Genomic DNA, 20316 nt, shown 5'->3' with positions numbered 1-20316 from the left:
AATTAATTATTTTCTTGTCTTAGCCATTGATTGATATTTTTGAAAAAATCTTTCTGCCCCCTCTAGAGAGAATGGATTAGAGGCAAACAAGAGTGAAGGGCATGGGGGGAGAAAAATTATTGACAAGATATATCATCCAGTGATGATGACTTGGGGTCAGCAACAATTGAAAAAGAAACAGATTAAAGATTATATCTATGGTTTCCTCCTAATTTTTATTTTTTAATTTTTGCAGCATCAAAAAAACCCACTATGTAATTTTTTTTTTTTTAATCAGAAATCAAATGACAGCTACCAGGAAAGAAACACATTGAATATTTTAAAAAAGTACAGTCTAAGAAACGGTTTCTAGTCCAAAAATGTTATCTAATGGAGGAATGCTGGTTAACTCATTTGTTATGATAATGCTTAGATAATAAATGAGTCATGAAGAGCCAGTCTTCTAAGGGTAGATATTGGGAAAAGACAGCACTCCCTCTCTCTTCTGTTTTCAAGATTACTTGATATGCTTGACTGAAGAACCTCACCATGGGAGCTGCATGGGAACTGAGACCCATGTCAGCTATATTTTATATGATTTTGCCAGGACTACTGCTGAATGTGCTAAGGGAATCTGAAGGTTTTGAGCAGAGTCAAGCATACTTGATGAGAAACAGAAGCTCACTCTGACTTCCTTTTCCAGCCCTCATATTTTCTTTGTGCTGATGTCATAGACCAAGCCTGAAGGTGGGAGAAGAACAGCAGTGATTGCTAGAAGGCAAGGTAATTGAGACAGAAAAGATACCAGGGCATTGGGACTTCTTTTGGAGAGGAGGCCTTTGGAGATCTTCCAGGATCTGATTCTATCACAGTTAATTATTGTAGGATACAGGGTTTATCAGCTACTCCAAAGTTATTTCCACCCTCTTTTTCCTTTCCACCTCTCAATGGTTTCTCCAGCCTCCACTACAAGTGGATTCAGCCATCTTGACTCAGTCTTTATTCAGAGACTTAAGCTGAGGGCCTCTGGGAAAACTTACTTTTTCCAGTTAAAAAGAGGTGGATGTAGCTGGCATGTTTCTCTCCACTAGTCTTTCCTTCTGCCTTGAATACAGAAAAGATGGTGAGAACTTCAGCAGTCATCTGGCAACAAAGAAGTAAAGACCAACAGTGTCTCTAGCCCGGACCCTGTTAAGTCATAGAACTAAGACATACAATTTGGGCTTCTTGTTAAATGAGAAAAATGAACTCCAATTTATTTAGGTTTCTGGAGTCAGATTACTGTTATTTGTAGCCAAGAGTTATGTTAACTGGTCCAAATATGTCTGAAGTAAAACTATAAACTTAGGAAAGAAAAACAATCTCTTTGCAATGCAATAATTGTTAACATTTTAGTATATTACTATTCAGACTTTCAAATTTATATATATACCCAGAGTTTCTTTATATAATTGTCATTATACAAACTCTTCCAGGTCATATATTTAGTAGCTGCCTTACATCTATGCATAATTAATTTACCCATATCCTTTTGTTTGACATGTAGGTCGCTGCCATTTTTTACTTTTGTAAACAACTTTATTAGCATATTTGTGCATATTACATTTTTCATATTTCTTCCAGATAGATTTTCAGAAGGAGGTCAAAGTAAATAAACAATTCTATGACCCATAATACATAAAGTCAAATTTCTTTCTAAAAAAGTACTATTACAATAGTCACTGCTACTAAAAATATATGAATTTACCAGTTTATGAACATTTTTTTTCTATACTAAGTATTAATATGAAAAATGGCTAATTTTGAGAAACAAGAATACCTTTTAAATGGTGATTTTAATTCAAGACATTTACTCTCAGATATTGTTATCTCTCTTTGTTGCTTCTTTCTTTCTATGAAACCAGCTGTTAGATTTTATACTGTATAATCTGAAACAGCTCATCTATCTTCAAATTTCTACCTAACAATTATAATGCCTTATGCACATAGAATATTCTACATTGCAGAAAATGCTTTTGAAGCAGGTATAATTCTCATTCAATAAAAGGATGAAACTGATTTCAGAAAGTGTAAGGGAATTGCACTGGTCATAGAACTATGAAATAGTGGAACTTATATTAAGTCTCAGACTCTATTTAGCTCAGCATATTATTTTTTGCTTCAACATAGGTGCCAATCCAACCTCACAATATTAACACTGATTTGGATGATCAATCCTAAAAAGAATTAACAAAGGCCTAGAAGAAACCAACCAGCTGAAAGAAACAAATTTAGCAGAGTGAGTCTCAATTTCATATTACTTTTTCCTTTGTTCCCAAAGTATGTATTACACAGCATAGAAGAGTTAAGGAAAACCTAAGAGCACCCTATTATGAGTGGGGCACAAGCAAATTCAATAGATGGAAGGGAGTTTTGGAAACTCTAATACTATAACATATTTATAAAAATAGACAGGCCAGTAGCTATAGAGGCCTATGGTGGCTTTGAGGAGAAAAAAATTAACAATAATGAGTGGAGTTGACCTTCCATATCCATGAGTTCCAAATCTGTGGATTCAACCAAATACAGATCAAAAATGTTTGAAATTAATAATGGATGGTTGTGCCTGTACTGAACATATACAGATTATTTTTTCATGCCAGTATTCTCTAAACAATATAGTAGAACAACTATTTACATAGCATGTACATTGCATTATATATTATATGTAATCTAGAGATGATTTGAAGTATATGAAGGATGTGCATAGGTTTTATGCAAATACTATACCATTTTACATAACATATTTGAATATCCATGGATTTTGTATCCACAGGGGCCTGTAGGGGGTGTTTCCTAGAACCAATCCCCCATGGATACTGAGGGATGACCCTAATGCCTTTCTATAGTGGCTCCTCGGTCACCCAGTAGAGTAACCATTGAACCAGAGACACTATAACATTGAAAATGAGTCTTGAAAGCATTCGGATTACATACAGCTCTCAATGGGCATTTACCTGTTGGTCTGCATGAACCAAAGTGTTTATAGATAGAGACATTGGGTACACAAGATTGAGTATCAAATCAGGTAAAGGAATGCAATTTTAGAGGAAAAAATAATTAAGTGTAGAAATAGGAAGAAGAAAATAAAATTGAGATGTGTTGTTGGTACTGAGGCAAGAAGTCTCAATTTTGTATCCCTTTCCTCTTAGTTCTATCAGTAAGCTACACCTCAGGACTTGAAGAAAGGAAGATTTAACGTGTAACATTCAGTGTAACATATCTCTTTTTTCACATGTCTCAAGTAGATGCTGCACAAAGAAAGCACTGTAATCCCCTAAGATATATCTCATGAAGAATTAATGAGAAAATCCTTTCTCCCCTGAGTTTACTCTACCGGCACTTTAATTTTTTTTTTTTCTATTACCTCCCCCACTTCTCTCCTCCTGGCACTTTAATTTTTTTTCTTCTATTACCTCCCCCACTTCTCTCCTCCTGGCACTTTAACTTTGAATAAACAGGACAATAAAGCAAACCAGGGGCCATGATACCACACAAAGTTCATTGTGAGGCAACCTGGATGCCCATCATGACATCACAAGGAGTTTTTAAAGGAAGAAGGGGATTGTAAAAGGGAGTGACAGAGGGACAAAAAGAGAAAATGGAAGAAAGAAATGAAAGAGGATGAACTAGAAGGCATTGAAACTAGCATCATGGTTCTATTAGGAGGCAGGATGAATGGTACAGTGAAAAGATCCTGAAAGTGGAAATCAGGAAACGTGTTTCAATTTTGACCTCTCTATCTATTGGTTGCACAACTGAGTCTTTTAATCCTAACTATTTCCATCTGTAAGTTGGGGAAAGTGATAACACCTTTCTCAAGGAGTTACTGGGGGAATTAAATATAAACATACGTGAATACAACAAATGATTGATTTATGACAAAAAAGTAGTTTTATCTTCCTTTCTTTTTTTTTTTTTTTTTTTTTTTTTTTTTTTTTTGAGACAGAGTCTCGCTTTGTTGCCCAGGCTAGAGTGAGTGCCGTGGCATCAGTCTAGCTCACAGCAACCTCAATCTCCTGGGCTCAAGCAATCCTCCTGCTTCAGCCTCCCAAGTAGCTGGGACTACGGGCATGCACCACCATGCCCGGCTAATTTTTTCTATATATATTAGTTGGCCAATTAATTTCTTTCTATTTATAGTAGAGATGGGGTCTCTCTCTTGCTCAGGCTGGTCTCGAACTCCTGAGCTCAAACAATCTGCCCGCTTCGGCCTCCCAGAGAGCTAGGATTACAGGCGTGAGCCACCATGCCCGGCCTCCTTTCTTGCTTCAAATAAATATCTGAGCAGGAAGAAGAAATCTACAATTTGTATGAATGAGTGACTGGCTGTGTGTGTGAAAGAGAGAGAGAGAGAGAGAGAGAGAGAGAGAGAGAGTGTGTGTGTGTGTGTGTGTGTGTGTGTGTGTGTGTGTGTGTGCATGTATGGATGTAAACCTTATTACCGTAGATGTTTAAGAAAAATTTGTTTCCTTTCTATATTAAAGCTGTTTGTAGTGCAAATTACATTACTTATACTGAGTTCAGTGTCTGGCACATAGTAGGTTCTAAATATTTTTTGCTGAATAAATAAGTAATGCAAAAACATTAAAAAATGAAACTGAATGTCAAACTACTAATTAACAAAGTCTGAAATTTTTATATAAGCTGCTCAGCAGTTGAAAAGATCTGTATTTACTATGCCAGGTTACTTATTCTTTTTCAAGAAAAACACAGAAAACAGCAACTTGGAAAACTCACAAATTCATGCCCACCTCAGAAAATGAATCATGCTTGAATAATAGATAACCTTCCCCCAGTTAACTATTGCTGTATAGTAAACCACCGAAATACAGAGACACTTAAAACAAATGTTACTTGTATCTAACCATTCCATGTGTTGGACAGGCGATTGCTCTGCTTGTTTCACCTTTACCCACCCATTTTGCTGTGTTCAGCTGAAGGACAGGCTGGTCTGAATGGCCCCAGATAGCCTCACTCACACCTCTGGCAGGTTTTGCTGGCTGTTAGCGGCATGAAATGGGGGGAATGAAGGGAGTGGTGGGTAGTTTTCCTGTATGTGAACTCCAATAGGCTGGATGGGCTTCCTTTCACATAGGTCTGAGGGCAGCTCTCCAAGGAAGGAAAATGCAAGTGGCAAGGCTTTATAAGGTCTGTCCTTGTGGGTTATGTAATGTCACTTCTGCCACATTCCCTCAACACAAATCCCAAAACCAGATTCAAGGGGTGAGGATACAGACTTAACTTTTCCATGGGAGTCATATTGCAAAAGGATGCTTTACTTTTCAATTTAACACAGAGAATTGATGACAAATGTTATCCTTTTCTTTACCGAGAAGGTTGCAATTCATTGCTAGACCATATGCAGCAAAAGACCATTTGTTTTAAAGTTAACAAATAAAGTCCTTAGGTACTGAGTAAAGTACAAAGAAGTTCTTAAACCACAAGACTAAGGCAAAAATTACATCATGTTGAACATCTAATCAAAATCCAGTAATGAGAAGAAATAGAGAAAAGAAAACAGAGTAGGCCATCATTTTAATTATGCAGAAGATCTGGGCTTGGAAGCCATAATTTTAGCATAAAGCATGCTATGAATGTGACCATATGTCTGGTAGAATATCAATGCCTTTGAAACAAGACTATCTTCTCAAATCCTAGCTCTGACAATTGTTAGCTGTATTATCTTTGGCAAATTACTTAAGCTCTCTAAGCCTCAGTTTCCTATGCAAACTAGAGATAATAATATTACCTACATATGGCTATACTAAGAATTAAACAAGATCTATATGAATCCCTATCATGGGCATAGAGGAGATACTCAAAAAATAGTAGAAATAAATGAAGTATGTAACTAAGCAATTACCTGGTTTCTAATCATAAATTCTACTAATCTCTATTTTGAAGCTACTAAAATCCCCTGAAAATAATCAATACTTAATTATTTGAAAAGTGTATGATTCTTTGAGTTCTAAAAGGGTGAGATTTTTAGAATCCCAATGAAGTTAATAGATAGCTTTTTATTCTTGTCCCCAAAGTAAGTTTATTGGAAAAATATTTGAGATTCAAGGGTCCTAACTCTTGAAAATATGTGAAGAACTTCTAAGAACAACTTAGCACAAAAAAGTACTGTAACTGACAAGATTCTAAGGTGATAATACCTATTAATATGCTTACAATAATAGGACAGTGCTCAAAACATATAAAATTTAACTAAATATGGCACCATAATCTACTATACAATAATGTTCCAACATTCATACAAAATTCTGATTCAGTATAAACATAGGATATTTGATTAGAATCACAAAACAATGGAGTCCCATTCATTACTCTCTCCTATAAGAGAAAGAGAAAAGAAACCTGGACAATCCATATAAACATATAATACAAGCATTGGTGTATTTCACAATAATCTTAGCATCTTCGCCTATCAGAGAGAGAGCTGTGTGTATGTGTATATGGTATGTTGTTAACATCTTTAAGGCTTACTTGAAGTTATGCCTTCCTTTTATATCAGCTTGGCTTGCTTAATAGTCTTTTTCTCTATGTTGCTCCTTCACTAATTGGGCAAATGTGATAATTTGTAATGGGTCTCCAACTCATTAGTGTAATTTAGTCAGGTTCTACTGTATTTTGCCAGACATGCAAACCAGGATGCTGCACACATCTGTTTTTGGAGCTCTATTTCATAAGCATCCACAACATTTCTGCTTTAAAATTGTGAAATGACTGCCCCTTAATCAGCTATTTGTCATACTGGGCTGCATAAATATATGTGGTATCATTCATAAATAATTTTAGGATAAACATATAGCAACAATTAACATTCGCATAGAGCTTTAAAGTTTACAAAGGTTTTTCTTACATATCCAAAAACAAAAACCCCATATATTCCCTTGAGAAGAAACAAAAAAGGTGTGTGTGTGTGTGTGTGTGTGTGTGTGTATATATATATATTTAAATGACTTAGAAGACAACATTTCAGAATATTCCAAATATAGGTATTTTATTTATCCAGATATCTGCTGTATAATCTTGGCCATTTAATCTCTCTGAGCTTAAATTTTCCCACCTTTAAAATTATCTACTCCAGGCCAGGCGCGGTGGCTCACGCCTGTAATCCTAGCTCTCTGGGAGGCCGAGGCGGGCGGATTGCTCGAGGTCAGGAGTTTGAAACCAGCCTGAGCAAGAGTGAGACCCTGTCTCTACTATAAATAGAAAGAAATTAATTGGCCAACTAATATATACAAAAAATTAGCCGGGCATGGTGGCGAATGCCTGTAGTCCCAGCTACTTGGGAGGCTGAGGCAGGAGGATTGCTTGAGCCAGGAGTTTGAGGTTGCTGTGAGCGAGGCTGATGCCACGGCACTCACTCTAGCCTGGGCAAAAAAGCAAGACTCTGTCTCAAAAAAAAAAAAAAAAAAATTATCTACTCCATAACTTTTTGGGGAGGAGGAGCAAATATTCTTATAATGAATATAAACTTCAAAATACCTAGTAAATGCTGAATATAGGCTAGTTGTTATCATGATCCTGATTTGATAGACAAGAATATTGTACTTTTTAAAAGATGCTTACATCTAATGACAAAGAAATGAGATAGTTGTCAAATATATGTAACTATGGTTTGCAAGTTGGGAAGACTTGAGTTCATTCTGCAGAGGCAACGTCTGTTCCTCACTTCTAGCAAGAAGGCTGGGGAGTTGAGCAGACAGTATTTCAATGCTGGAGCCAGCAGAAGCAATGCATCCAATCAAAAGCCCTAAGTTACTTACATTGGTGTGGATGTACAGAATTGAGACTAGAGCAAATGGTGCAGATTTGAAAAGGTTCAAAGATGTCACCAAGAAAGAAAATGGGCCTGAGACAGATGTTGGAAAAGTTGGAGCAGAGTATGAGGCTAAAAGTATAAAAAATCCAGAAAGAAGCAAACAGGAAAGCAAGAAGTCTTAGCAGGCCAGAGGGTGAGAGGATTAGGCTGAGTAAATATCAAAGATAGGAACCGTTGCCTAATAATTGGCTTTTTCTATGTCTTCTATGGCCTCTACCTGGTAAGAGGGATAGGGGGAAAGATGACAGGAGTAGCAAAAAAATTTCCTCTTATTCTATATTCTCAAATCACTATCCATTATAGGGCATGATAGGGGTAAGAAAAATAGGTATGCAGGAAGAGTAGGTTTTCCTGGAACTGTACCCAGGCCCAGGCAAAGAGAAAAATAGTTCTTTTTGTTTCTGAATCTCATATCTCTGCTGTTATCAGGGGTGAAGGTCAAGGTGTTATTCAAACAAAAGCCTGGCAAGTAACCACTGTACTGACCCCATCTGTTTGAATGATTTCCTATCCATGGGGAAAAACAACAGCAGTAACAACAAAAACCTTTATTGCTTCTTCAAGGAGATGGCATGGTTAGAATTAGAGCTATCTTGAAATAGTCTCCCTTTTTCTTTTCCTGGCCCCTTAGATTGAATCCAGACCCTAAGCCAAAAAAATTACATCCTATGAAACAACCTGTCAAATTTCTAGATTTATTTTTGTGGAACTGTCATCTCTCCAGTTTGAACGAAAGAGAAATGGGCATCTACTCAAAGCAGAAAAATTATCTCTCATATCTCTGAGAACTAAACAAACAAACAAAAAAACAAAAATGGGCTGAAGACCGGAAGATCAGAGAACAGCCTTTTTATCAACTCTTTATGGTTGGGTTAAGTGCCATTCCATTCTGAGCTGACAGTTCTTAGACATATCTTGCTCTAGAACATACCATTAGAGATGTTTGGACCATCTGCCCAACAGACCATCTGTACAAGACACTAGTGGCCCTTCCAGAAAAAATAAGCAAAAAGGGACATGCTCATCGTAAAGAGGAAGAGCAACTGAGGACACTAAGTAGACGGGTCTTTCTATTCTTTTTTTTTTTTTTTTGGCAGTAATTCATAGAAGAGAAAAGGAGTTCAGGAAAATTGTTTAAAATAAAAATAAAAAAAACTGGTGTAGCAATGGTGTAACAATTTCAAACAAAAAAGCATAGAAAAATTTAAAATACAATAGAGAAAAATAAAAAAATCTCTGTGTCTGGCTATTAGTATTGGGCATGCTAAAGCCCCAAATAGGAGGAATCGAGGCACCTGTGCTCTGTGGCCAGTTGCAACTAGGCAGACATTCTGCACTACCTGTAATGAATTACTACCTTGGGCAAATCACAAGTTGTCTGAGCTCAGTTTTCTCATCTGTATACTGAGGATACACCCTTTACTCAACTACGAAGTTCTTACCACATAATCTAGAACATCATAGAGTTAAATACGTGATAGCTATAGTGTTAATTTTGTGAGTTTTTTTTTTTCAAGGCTCTTTACAGGGCTCCAACCCTTATCTTCATGCCTACCCACCAAATATTATACTTTTTGATGCATTTTCTTACTCTATTCACACTGATATATGCAAAGTTCTAGTTTCTTCTATTTTTCTCTATGGAAATATTGTCACTGCTACACACTATATATTAAGGACCAATCCTAAGTTTTTCCTTCCTTAAACTTCCCTAAGCACAAACTCCTCAGTGATAATGTCCTTCTCTACATTTTACATATCGACTCCATCATTTATTGGCTCTGCAACCAGTGCTGCCTTGTTTAACAAGTTAATTTCTTCTCTGTCAATGTAATGTCAACAATAATATATTAACATATTTGAGGGAAAAACCGTATTGTATACATGTTTTGTGTTCCACATCATAACGTGATACAATAGTGATCCTAGTATGTGTTTAATAAACAAAGGTTGAATAAATGAATAAATGACACTATTGAGATGACCACAGAAGCAAAAGAATGTACTGTTATCCATAGAACATTCATTGAGAATTCTGACATCCTTATGCAAAAGTGACCTTGACCTAGATCCATGACATAGTTCTGAGACTCAGGAGGAATAGGATTGTTAAAAATGTATTAAAAAAAAATATATATATATATATGCATACACACACACACACACATGCTTGCCAGTCAAATGAATCTTGGAAGAAAAACATGTACCAGATAGGGAGAACAGAACTCCATTTAGCAAAAGTTTGAAAAAAAAATGCAGCAGTGCTCATAGTGATGGAAGAGATGAAAATCAAACTTGAAGTGGCAAAGACACATCCAGGAGAATCATGGCAGTGAGGCATGACAGGTCAAGGAAAAAGAAAGGGAATAAAGGAGGTAGCAGAAGCCAGAGGAACACAGGAAGGGCTTAGCCATTCGCGAGCAGGATTAACCCTATTTCATAAAAGTGTTGGCAGCCAGGGGGACACTCAGAAAATCTTTAAACTACTTTCATATCTGCTCCTACCTAAAATCAGAACAGGTTGATTGATACGATTTTTAGTGCTTAATAGTAGCCCAAGTTTTTTGGTAGATAAAAGATCCTGAGAAAAAGTCTCTTATAAACATCGCTTTCCTTTGGAAGAAGAGACAGTGGAGCTTTTTCCTTGTCTATATTCAGACTGTTTATTGTCACTGTGCATGGTGAATGTCGCCAATAGAAAAAAGTTAGCAAATCCATCCACCATTTGTTTTACTAATCATTTGCTTGTTTTCAGGTTTTCGGTAAAGAGTGTGCCTTTATTAGAGTGATTTTTCAAAATGCTTTCCCTTCACACATATTTTTCATTATGTTATCCAAACACTTGTCTCAATTTATATGGAAAACTTTTCTTCTTCCATATTGAGTATCTACTAGGTTCCAGGTATACAGGGTGACAGGTTTTAATTCCAATCCTATTGTTGAAAAGAAGTATATCCTGCATCATTGTATGTTTACTTAACTCTTGCCTCTGTGACTGGCTACCTAGAGCACGAATACATAAATTAAAAGAACCTACACAAGGAAGTGAAATTGTCCAACCTGAATAGCTTACCATCAGACATTTAAAAGGTTCATTTCTCTCTCTCTCTCTCTCTCTCTCTCTCTCTCTCTCTCTCTCTCTCTCTCTCTGTGTGTGTATATATATATACACACACGCACATATGTATATATACACATATACACACACACACACACATAAAGAAACAGCTACATTCTTGTGATACAAACACCACATGTACTCACTATTAAATTGGAACTAACTGACCAGCACTCATGTGCACAGATGGAAGTAAACCTAATGGAAATCATACAGGAGGGAGGAAGGAAGAGTGGATGGGTAAAGTCACACTTAACGGGTACAATGTATACTATCTGGGTGATGGGCATACTTATAACTTTGACTCAAGCAGTACAAAAACAATCTATATAACCAAATGTGTACACCCATAATATTCTGAAAGAAAAAAGAAAAAGGAACGCACACCACCAAAAACAGACAAAAATATAGTTGAATGTCTACATTATACACAAAAGCTAGGGAATTTTTGTGGGGATTAGAGAAAAGGTAGAGTTAAAATTATCTCTGTTCTTTGACAGTAGTAAGTCAAAGAAAGATTGCTGCTTCTTCTCTTTATCAAAAAACCTTCCAAAATGTGACCTTTTCTCCGATTTACAGCCAAGCAATGAGTTTCATTCCCAAGCTCACAACATTTTAGGACCTGACTTTAGAAAGAATTCCTCAGGTCATGAAATTCTGACTAGGCTTTCTTTTTTTCTCTTGTCTCCTTGCATGTTCTATATCAAATCACTTGTTTTCCATCAACCTGTTCCCCACTGACATCCATATTGCTGAAAGATAATTTTCCTCCTCTGTTTTATATTTGTATGGCCAGACAGACAAGAATATTTGCTTTTCTGTTCATTCATGTGCTATAACAATTTTTATAACTTCTGGCACTGCGTAGTATAAGAACGTTTATACAAACTAAGATTGCTAAGTTATCATAATTACTATTACTGATTATAAGTAAATAAAATAATAATTATTATAATGAGATGCCTTTTCTTAAGCACCAACTAAATTCTAATCTCTGTGCTAGGTACTTTATGAGTATTATTTTTCTTAATCTTTTTTACAACAACCCTACAAGGTAAGACACAGAAATGTAGGTACTAAAGTTATTTACTCAAAGTTACATAACTAATGAGACAGTTACATAACATATAGAGACACACTACCGATAAAGTATATTCTATAAATGCTCCCCAATGCCTCCTGCTATTTAGTGTTACCAGGGAGTCCATCTTTTCTTCACTTTGTTTGGAGCCCTGTAACTGCAGTATAATACTCCACATGGCATCAAACATTTCAAGAACATTTACTGTCAAACAGAGAACCTCCTCAAGTTATGGAATCTGCAAAAGACCACAAAAATGTGGCACTAATGATATACTATATTAGGGACCCATTGATACAAGGAGGGACTGTTTAGAGTCCCCTTAGAGACACAAAGACCATATCTTTCCACCGGTAGAGTAAGTCTTATTATGGGAACAAGAGTATTTGATTTGTGTTTAGAGAAGGCTTGTTCATCATAGTCTATATTTACATGAAGAAGTACATAGAAATAAAAGAAACCCTGGTGTAGAAGAATAGACATGAGCTTTAGAGTCTGTCAGAATTTGGGGCAAAGAAATAAATCCCTTTTGGCCTCACCTGTAATATGGGAGTAATAATGTTACCTTACTGATTTGTTTTGTGAGAAGCATAAATAAATAACCTAACCTATTGAGCTGGCACACTGCCTGGCACGTAGAATATATTTGTTGACTATATAAGATCATTAATTATCATAACTTATTATTTTGCCTTGATGTGTGTTGGCAATATATTCTGTAGTATATTACATAGTGAATTTCCTGAGTTCAGTGCAGAGCTCTAGCCACAAATTCTGATGGTTAAGGCTGTGGTAGAGGCCAATGAACTCGAGTCTGTTATTTTGACCAATTGACATTCCTCTTCCTTTATTACTCTCCTAGAATGGATTTTAGGGAATGGAGTTTTAAAATGCAGGGAGGCTGGATTTTGTCTTTCTTCTTGGCAAGCCATAAAATAGACTTCATCCATTCATGATAAGGATAGAAAGAACTCAGAATCTGAAGGACAAAGCCCTATTCCCTTCATGCACTGGGAAAGGCTGACTTTGCAGAACAGAAATACCTGGGTCAAGTGGTACCAGCCGTGCAGAGTTAGCAAAGCAGAATTGGACTCATCACCGACAGCTCAGCTCAGCTACATTAATAGGAACAAGGCTTTTTACATCTTTTTCAATATGTTCTTGAACTAAATAAAGGTCATACATGATGGCACAGCCCCACATAGGTCAGATCCTGGCAGAGAAATCTTAATTCCATTTAACTATCAGGTCAAAATTCCAAGGGGTGGGCTTGAAGACTGCAGCATGCCCCATCCAAATGCAGGAATTGCAGCAAAAATATACGAGCAGACATGTCTTTCTAAAACTCACCACAGCAATGATCAGTGTGCTTGTACTTGGTAGGTGCTAAACAAATATGCATCCTTTCATTGACTGTGAACAAAATGAGATGTTAGGCAAAAAGTGATGTTAACACTACTTGCTGACATACAAATTGTGTTTCTGCACCCACATATGGATGAGTGCACATAATTCTTGCTGTTTATGTTCAGTATCATTTTGAAAGTTGTGAGCATAAGTGAGGTGATATCTGGAAAGGATGCTTAGGCTACTCCAAGAAAGGGTTTGATGAAACCATGGTACATGAAATGAGCCAATTTACAGAAATACAGCTTTCAAAAACACAGCTTTCTCTGTTCAATTTTACCTAGCTCTCAGATTACATTTGGGGTTTTTGCCCACCTGTGTAAAGATATAAGTACAATGAATTAGGGTAGTCTTTCTAATTCTTAAACCAGATGGAGAGGAATGAGAGAATGTATGTGAACCACATATAGAACTCCATTTTTGTCTCAAGAGTTTTACCAAGTGTTTTTTATACAATCATTCATTAACTCATCACAGAAGCACTTATGGCTATCCCTATTTTACAGACTGGATAACTGAGATTTCAAGAAATTGGAGCTCTGATCCCAAGTCTGTCCAACTCCAAAGCCTATACTCAACTACCACATTCTCCTGCTATCATAATCTTCAACTCAGCCTTTTAATCCTGACTTATCTGTCTGCCAAATTCAAGTCAGTGTGACAATCATTATAACCCATGCTGTTATTATAAATAAATATCTCATTTATACAATTTCCAAGTATAAATCAAATTCTAATCAACAACCTCATTGTGGATAAGAGTTTTTTGGAGATTGACAAACTGGGAGTAGCCTGTGTATTGCCAGAAAAAGCTGGGGAGGCCAAGTTTTTCTTATCTTTTCTGCATACCCAGTGCCAATGGATTTGGGTCATTACACATTTTCTGTTTTTCATAAATCTAAAAGTATTCTGCCTATAGATTGGCCAGTCACTTATACATGTGTACATGCACACATGTGCACACTCCACACACACACACACACACACACATAAGTAACTAAGAATATACCACAGAAATTACTAAGAAAAGTCAACATACTTGGGAAAACATCCAAACTATAGCAACACAAATGCTTATCACTAAACATGAAGAAAAGATCAGTCTTTTTTAATCAATTTAATTTGAAATCATATTGGAGAAATCAGTTTCTAGTGCCTTGAACCATATATGAAGTCATCAATAGCATAACACCTTACATTTCTCCAGCAATGTATAATTACAGATCATTTTATTCTGTCATAAATATGATTTTTATTATAATCCTCACAGCAACACTATGAGTTTAAGAATGCTTATGTCTAAATTATATAGAAAGAAACCAAGGCCCTGAGAGTTTGAGTGACTTATCAACAATTAAGCAGCACTGTCAATGCCTGAATGACACCTTCTGATTCTCAGTCCAGAGTTTTCCTTCTTCTGATTGTAACCCCAGCCGCCACCATGCCATCTCAGCTGTGACTGCTGCGTTGTCCCAAATGAGATGCAGATAATTCAGCGAGTTAATTTAGTCTATCGCAAAGACCCTGCCCTATTATTCACACATCAATTAATTAATCTTTTTTTTGGTAATATATTGGGGGAGACCCTGAGAAGTTGTTTTAAAGTGATGGAGAACAATAGCAAGGACACACAAAAGCATCTGTCACCAGTGTAGCTCCTTCATCCCAGGAGTCTGCATTTTTCTGCTGCAGGATGATGCTTTTAGCCTCTTCATGGTAGCCCCAATCCCAGCATCAGCTCAGATCAGCGAGCTAACACACAGCTTCAGGCTGTTGTAATGACTCAGCAATCAAAACTTCAAGTTCAATCCACCTGGACCTCACTCACCTCCAGGGCCAGAGCTTGGAAAGCTCCTCTGTGCTCTTGAACTTACTGGGTGATGTTCCTGGCTTCCTTTAAAGGTTCTCAGTAGCTGACTTTCCAGCAGCCAGCCCTGTTTGTTACAGAGGGAAAGAGCTATTCATTCATGTGTTAAGTGCCCTGGGTTTAAAAACATAGAAACACACTGGAGAATGTTGGGCCTCATTGGCTGACTTGAGCAGAGATCCAGAGAAAGGCCTGCCAACTGACTGGAGGTAAATAGAGAAAGAATTGGAACATCATTTATTCTCCCCAATAAACTCAAAGCAACCCTTCCCCATTCAGTAATTTAAAAATACCACCCTGCATATATTTATTCTGGGGGAACTTTAGCCTTTTCTTTGGCAACTCTGACATGTTACTCCTACTGAAATGGAAAACTCCCTACTCTCCCTTCCACCTGAATTCACTAAGCAAGAAAACCAACTCTGTTAAGTTTCCACACTGTCTATCACAAAATAAAGATCAAAATGACAAAAGAAAGCCATGGATCTGGGGTCAGTTCAGATCTAAAACTTTTTACCATTGCTCTGGCCCGAGCTGAAAATAAAGATGCAAAGTTTCAGTTGTACGAACACCATCAGGAACCCTTGAGATACAGAGGAGATGCTTTGCACATTGCATGAGCTGTAATCAGAAAATCCTGAGTTGGCTTGTACCCCACTTCTATTATTAGCCTAAAATAAGTGATAATGAAATTGTTGCTATCGCTAGAATGTTCATTCATTACAATTATTAACTCTCAAATACACAAAAGCCAAGTTGTTACTCTTTTTTTTTCAGATGGTGTTGAGCATAATCTATGCAATTAACTTTTACCAACACCACAAGTCTAAAAATACCAATACTTGGTGAGAATGTGAATGGGGGAAGGAAGAGTCAAAATTAAACAGCCTCAATGAAAAGAGGTACTAATCTGCCAACTTCCAGAACGGCATTTTCAAAGGTCTCCTCTTTATTCAGATCAGTCCTAACACAAAATAGATGACCTAAAATACTGTCCTCTGTACTTGGGATTAGTTAGCAAAACCTGCAGGTTCACAAAGAGCTGACCAACCTAAGGAATGATAATTGCCCAGACAGAGTGTGGGGAGCCTCCAGTACCCTGCATGACCCTTTGGCACTTGGGGCATCAGCATTCTTCTCACCTTAGAACAGTACACTTTGTTTCTCATTTACATATTATCCCCACCTTCAGGGTTCATGAATCCCAGGTTATTTTTCCCCACAAAGAAAATGAAATTTTATTTAGGGTTTCTTCTGCATTCATGTCATTTAAAAATGAAGAAAAGCAAACAAACAAACAGCAAAACCTCCTTTCTAGACAAGAAAAATGTAACTGGAAATTATGGGCAATAGAAGAAAATATCCTGATCAGAAATATTTGACAAGAAAGACATATCATAAATTATACCTACAGGAGAGAGTTTTCCCATACTATTTTTTATCAATAGCAGAGTATGGAATAAGTATCAGTTAGAGGGTCAGGTAGGGGTGGGGGGAGGGGAAGCTTCTAATAGTTGTCTTCCCTTACATATTTCTCTAATATCATTATGCAAAAAATATTAGATAGATGAAAGGATAGCCTATGGTAATACCAGAGTATAATATCCTTAAGTTTTTTTTTCCTTTAGATAACTTTCTTAAAAAAAAAAAAGAAATATTATCGATGTTTTGAGTATGATGTCTGACATCTCTCAACTTGGATGCTTTCATAAATCTTTGACTCAGGCTATCTAGTCTCTGAATAAATCTGTTATAATTTGCACCTTCTTTCTATTCATAGACATCAATACTTGCAAAGAATCACCTAGGTATGCTCTCCTCTACCTAGTTAACACACCTGTCATCTCTTCCATGAATAGGTTCACAGTAACAGTTCAAGTTGGCTAACATTCCATGAAATACCAAGATTCCTTTTAGGATAAACTATCCATATGCATTGAATGAGGAAGAACAAGGTTCTATTGCTTTCACCTGGGGGCTCCAGCATTTTTTACATCTATTTACAAGCGATTCTTACTCCTAGGGAGAAGCTAATTGATGCCAATGCAGAGCTAAAAATACTCACAGATACAGGAACACAGATGCTATCACAATGAGATGGTATTTTGTTTCAATTAAATAATCTCAAGATCAAAACAGGTAAAATATTATCTGCATTTCACTTTGAAGGAAAAAGGGGGGAAAATGAAGGCATAACCACCAGGAAACACTAAAGAGACTGAGTTAGGCAAGATGTTTGACTAAAGTCACCTGAATTCCTAATGCCACTTGCATTTACAGCCAAGAATAGACAATTAAGAGCAATTTGCAACCACACTCCCTTCTCTAGGGACCACGTAGGGTAAGAGGATGTTCCAAAATGAGCGGCACTAGTCTTAATCAGGGGACACTGCATTCAGAAAAGGTTAATGAGATGCAACAGCAAGAGAATCAGTGCAAAAAAGAGAGGTTCAAAATACTAAACAATTTCCACTTTGTTCTCATTTGCTCCAATTAAGAGCTGTTGAAGCAGCTTTTCTGTATTCCACACATTCGCTACTCTCCAAGGCAGATATAACTATTCAAGGGGAAAAAAAATTAAGAGCTATGGGGAGGGGAGAAGTCTACTATTAAGTTACGGTGAAAGTCCAGATTACACCCCCAACCCCCGCCCCCAGTCTCAGAGCAGACACACTTTACCTCTAACTCAGAGCCTCTGCCAGTAGCTGTTCTGATTAATTTTTTTTCTGAAATTTAGTGAATATTTCAAGGAGGGAGAAAGCTGGAATTATTTTTTTTCCAGATTTTATATATTCAGAATTCACTGTGAAAATGTTAGATAAATAAGAGAGGTATAAAAATGGTAAGAAGGGTGGAGGGGGATGGTTATACAAATGGAAATAATCTCCTTGGCATAAAAATAGCCCCAAAATGCCACACACTGAGTTCTTCTGAGTATTCCAGTCTCTAGAAATACGCTCATAAACTGCATATGGATTTCCGAAAACAAACAGGAAAGCACAAACATTGCAAGACAACAAGGACTAAGAGCTAAGTCGTCCCGTGACTTACCTTCTCTGTGGATCCTCAAAGTTCACCAAGGAAAATTTAAAATCCTTCTGGGTTGACGTGCACTACTCTATTTTCTTTTCTTCTTTTTCTTTTCTTTTTTTTTAAAGTCACATAGGAGAAAAATAATCAGTTTTCAAAGGTTCCATTTATCTGATCTTCCAGCACCAGCAAAAACGTGTCCAAGAGACTCCGCCAAAAAGTAAGCCAAAAACTCATCAAAGGCAAAAGGAGAAGGGGGGAGCGGGGAAGGGAGGGGGTGGTGAAAGGCGGGGGGTCTACAGACTGTGAGCCCAAGTGCCCAGAGAATAGTCACGCTGTTGAAATCGCCTACTGTACGATATACCTGCTTTGGTTGTCACACAAACATACACACACACACGGACACTAACACATATTTTTGCACGCGAAGGCAGGCACCCACACTCACAAACACACACACAAACACACGCACTCACACAAACCAGTGTAATGAAAACTGTCAGTAGTAACCTCCAAGAGCTGCTGTGTGCTGCAGATGGTACGGCTCACTGTTACCTTCCCAGATCTGTGAAGGATCAAATGAACATCCAAAATCAGGAGGGGCCCCCCAGGACTAGGTAGATTCTGGATCCCTCTCCCCCAGGAAGATGCATCAAGCCAGGAGCAGGTCAATCAGCAGAGGTGTCTGCTTGCAGGGTGCCCCGGATTATGGCAAGGTTATTAATCTTGATGTGCTGCATCCCCCACCCCCAACATTCGGCAGCCTGCATTGAGATGATTGCCAGAGCTGTGTCTGTCCCTGTTCTACTGCATTTGCTCAGCCCTCTGATGCTGCAAGTGAGACTCGGTGGAGGCAAGAATACTAATAAGGTGGTTAGCTACAGTTTCTTGAAGGCAGTCGGCATGCAATACAGTAAATGTGTACTTCCCCGTGCTCTGTGTGTGAGCCTGCGTGTCTGCAGGGAGGGCAGTGAATCCATCTCCGGCCAGAAGGCGAGATGGTTTGTATCCTGCCTGGGAGAACTATATCATCATCGGAATCATCACTGTCCTGCAAAAGCGTCGTCTGTGACAGTATTTTGCTTGGGATAAAGAAGGGAGTTTAATGGTTTAGAAGCCTAGAGCTGGCATTTAAAAGAGAGAGAGAGAAAAAAAATGTCTAGGGAGACAAATTAGCTTTATAAATAGGCTCCAAGGAGACCAAGGCAAAATTTTAACATGCTGCTGCCCTGGCTGTTAAATGGAAATACAAAGCAATTTCAAAAACCAGCTCCAGCCTATAAATCTTGGAGCTGGCAACAAGTATCTGAATTTGACTGATGGGACTGTGGATAAATGGATTCCTGGTAATATAAAAAGTTTGCTCATGCATTCTGCTTCACACGTAGCCATAGATTCAATGTGTACCAAGATCTAAGTACAGTTCACTCATTTTTAATATGAACTTAGACTGGATCCCTTCACAATTGTATTTTAATGTACAGTTCTTGCCACATATTTATCAAATTGTAGAGAATAACTGAGTGGTAGAGTGTCACTAGGGGGATTAGTTGACACTTGTCAAAGTAAGCATTACCATACACAACATTCTTACATGGAATGAGTTTAGAGTTTTCAGAAAAGAAAAAGCACCATATATCTTTTAGTACCTAGCAATAAAATTAAATATATCCATAATATGCTAAATAAATAATTTCTCAGCTTCTGAAGTGCTGAATTTTCCACTTCTATGATAGGGCATCATATTAAAATATCTCTTTTTTAGTTAAGGATATTCACTGAGTTTCTTAAATTGAATTAATTGGTATTATCTGAAAAAGTGTTGGAGAGTTGGAGAAGGCAGATAAAGGTGAATTATGAAGCATTGTAATACCAGATATTGCCAGCAGATGTCACAAAAGAAAATACAGGTAAAAGAACTTAACCAAAAATAGCAAGCATTTAATCTGATTTAGTAAACA

At 37.3% G+C, this 20316-nt stretch overlaps 1 protein-coding gene across 5 annotated transcripts in view; it reads right to left on the bottom strand.

The window, feature by feature from the left end:
- The window catches only part of LRRC4C (leucine rich repeat containing 4C), a 1172848-nt gene extending 1153543 nt beyond the window's left edge, over positions 1-19305 (bottom strand). For all 5 annotated transcript variants that reach the window (XM_076002025.1, XM_076002024.1, XM_076002021.1 and 2 more), the window contains exon 1: positions 18377-19305. The gene's annotated coding sequence lies outside the window, so the exon portion shown is untranslated. The remainder of the gene's footprint in view (positions 1-18376) is intronic.
- Positions 19306-20316: the final 1011 nt, after the last annotated feature.

Source organism: Microcebus murinus, chromosome 4 (genome assembly GCF_040939455.1).
Source record: "Microcebus murinus isolate Inina chromosome 4, M.murinus_Inina_mat1.0, whole genome shotgun sequence".
NCBI lineage: Eukaryota > Metazoa > Chordata > Mammalia > Primates > Cheirogaleidae > Microcebus > Microcebus murinus.
This window is presented reverse-complemented; position numbering and strand designations above follow the sequence as displayed.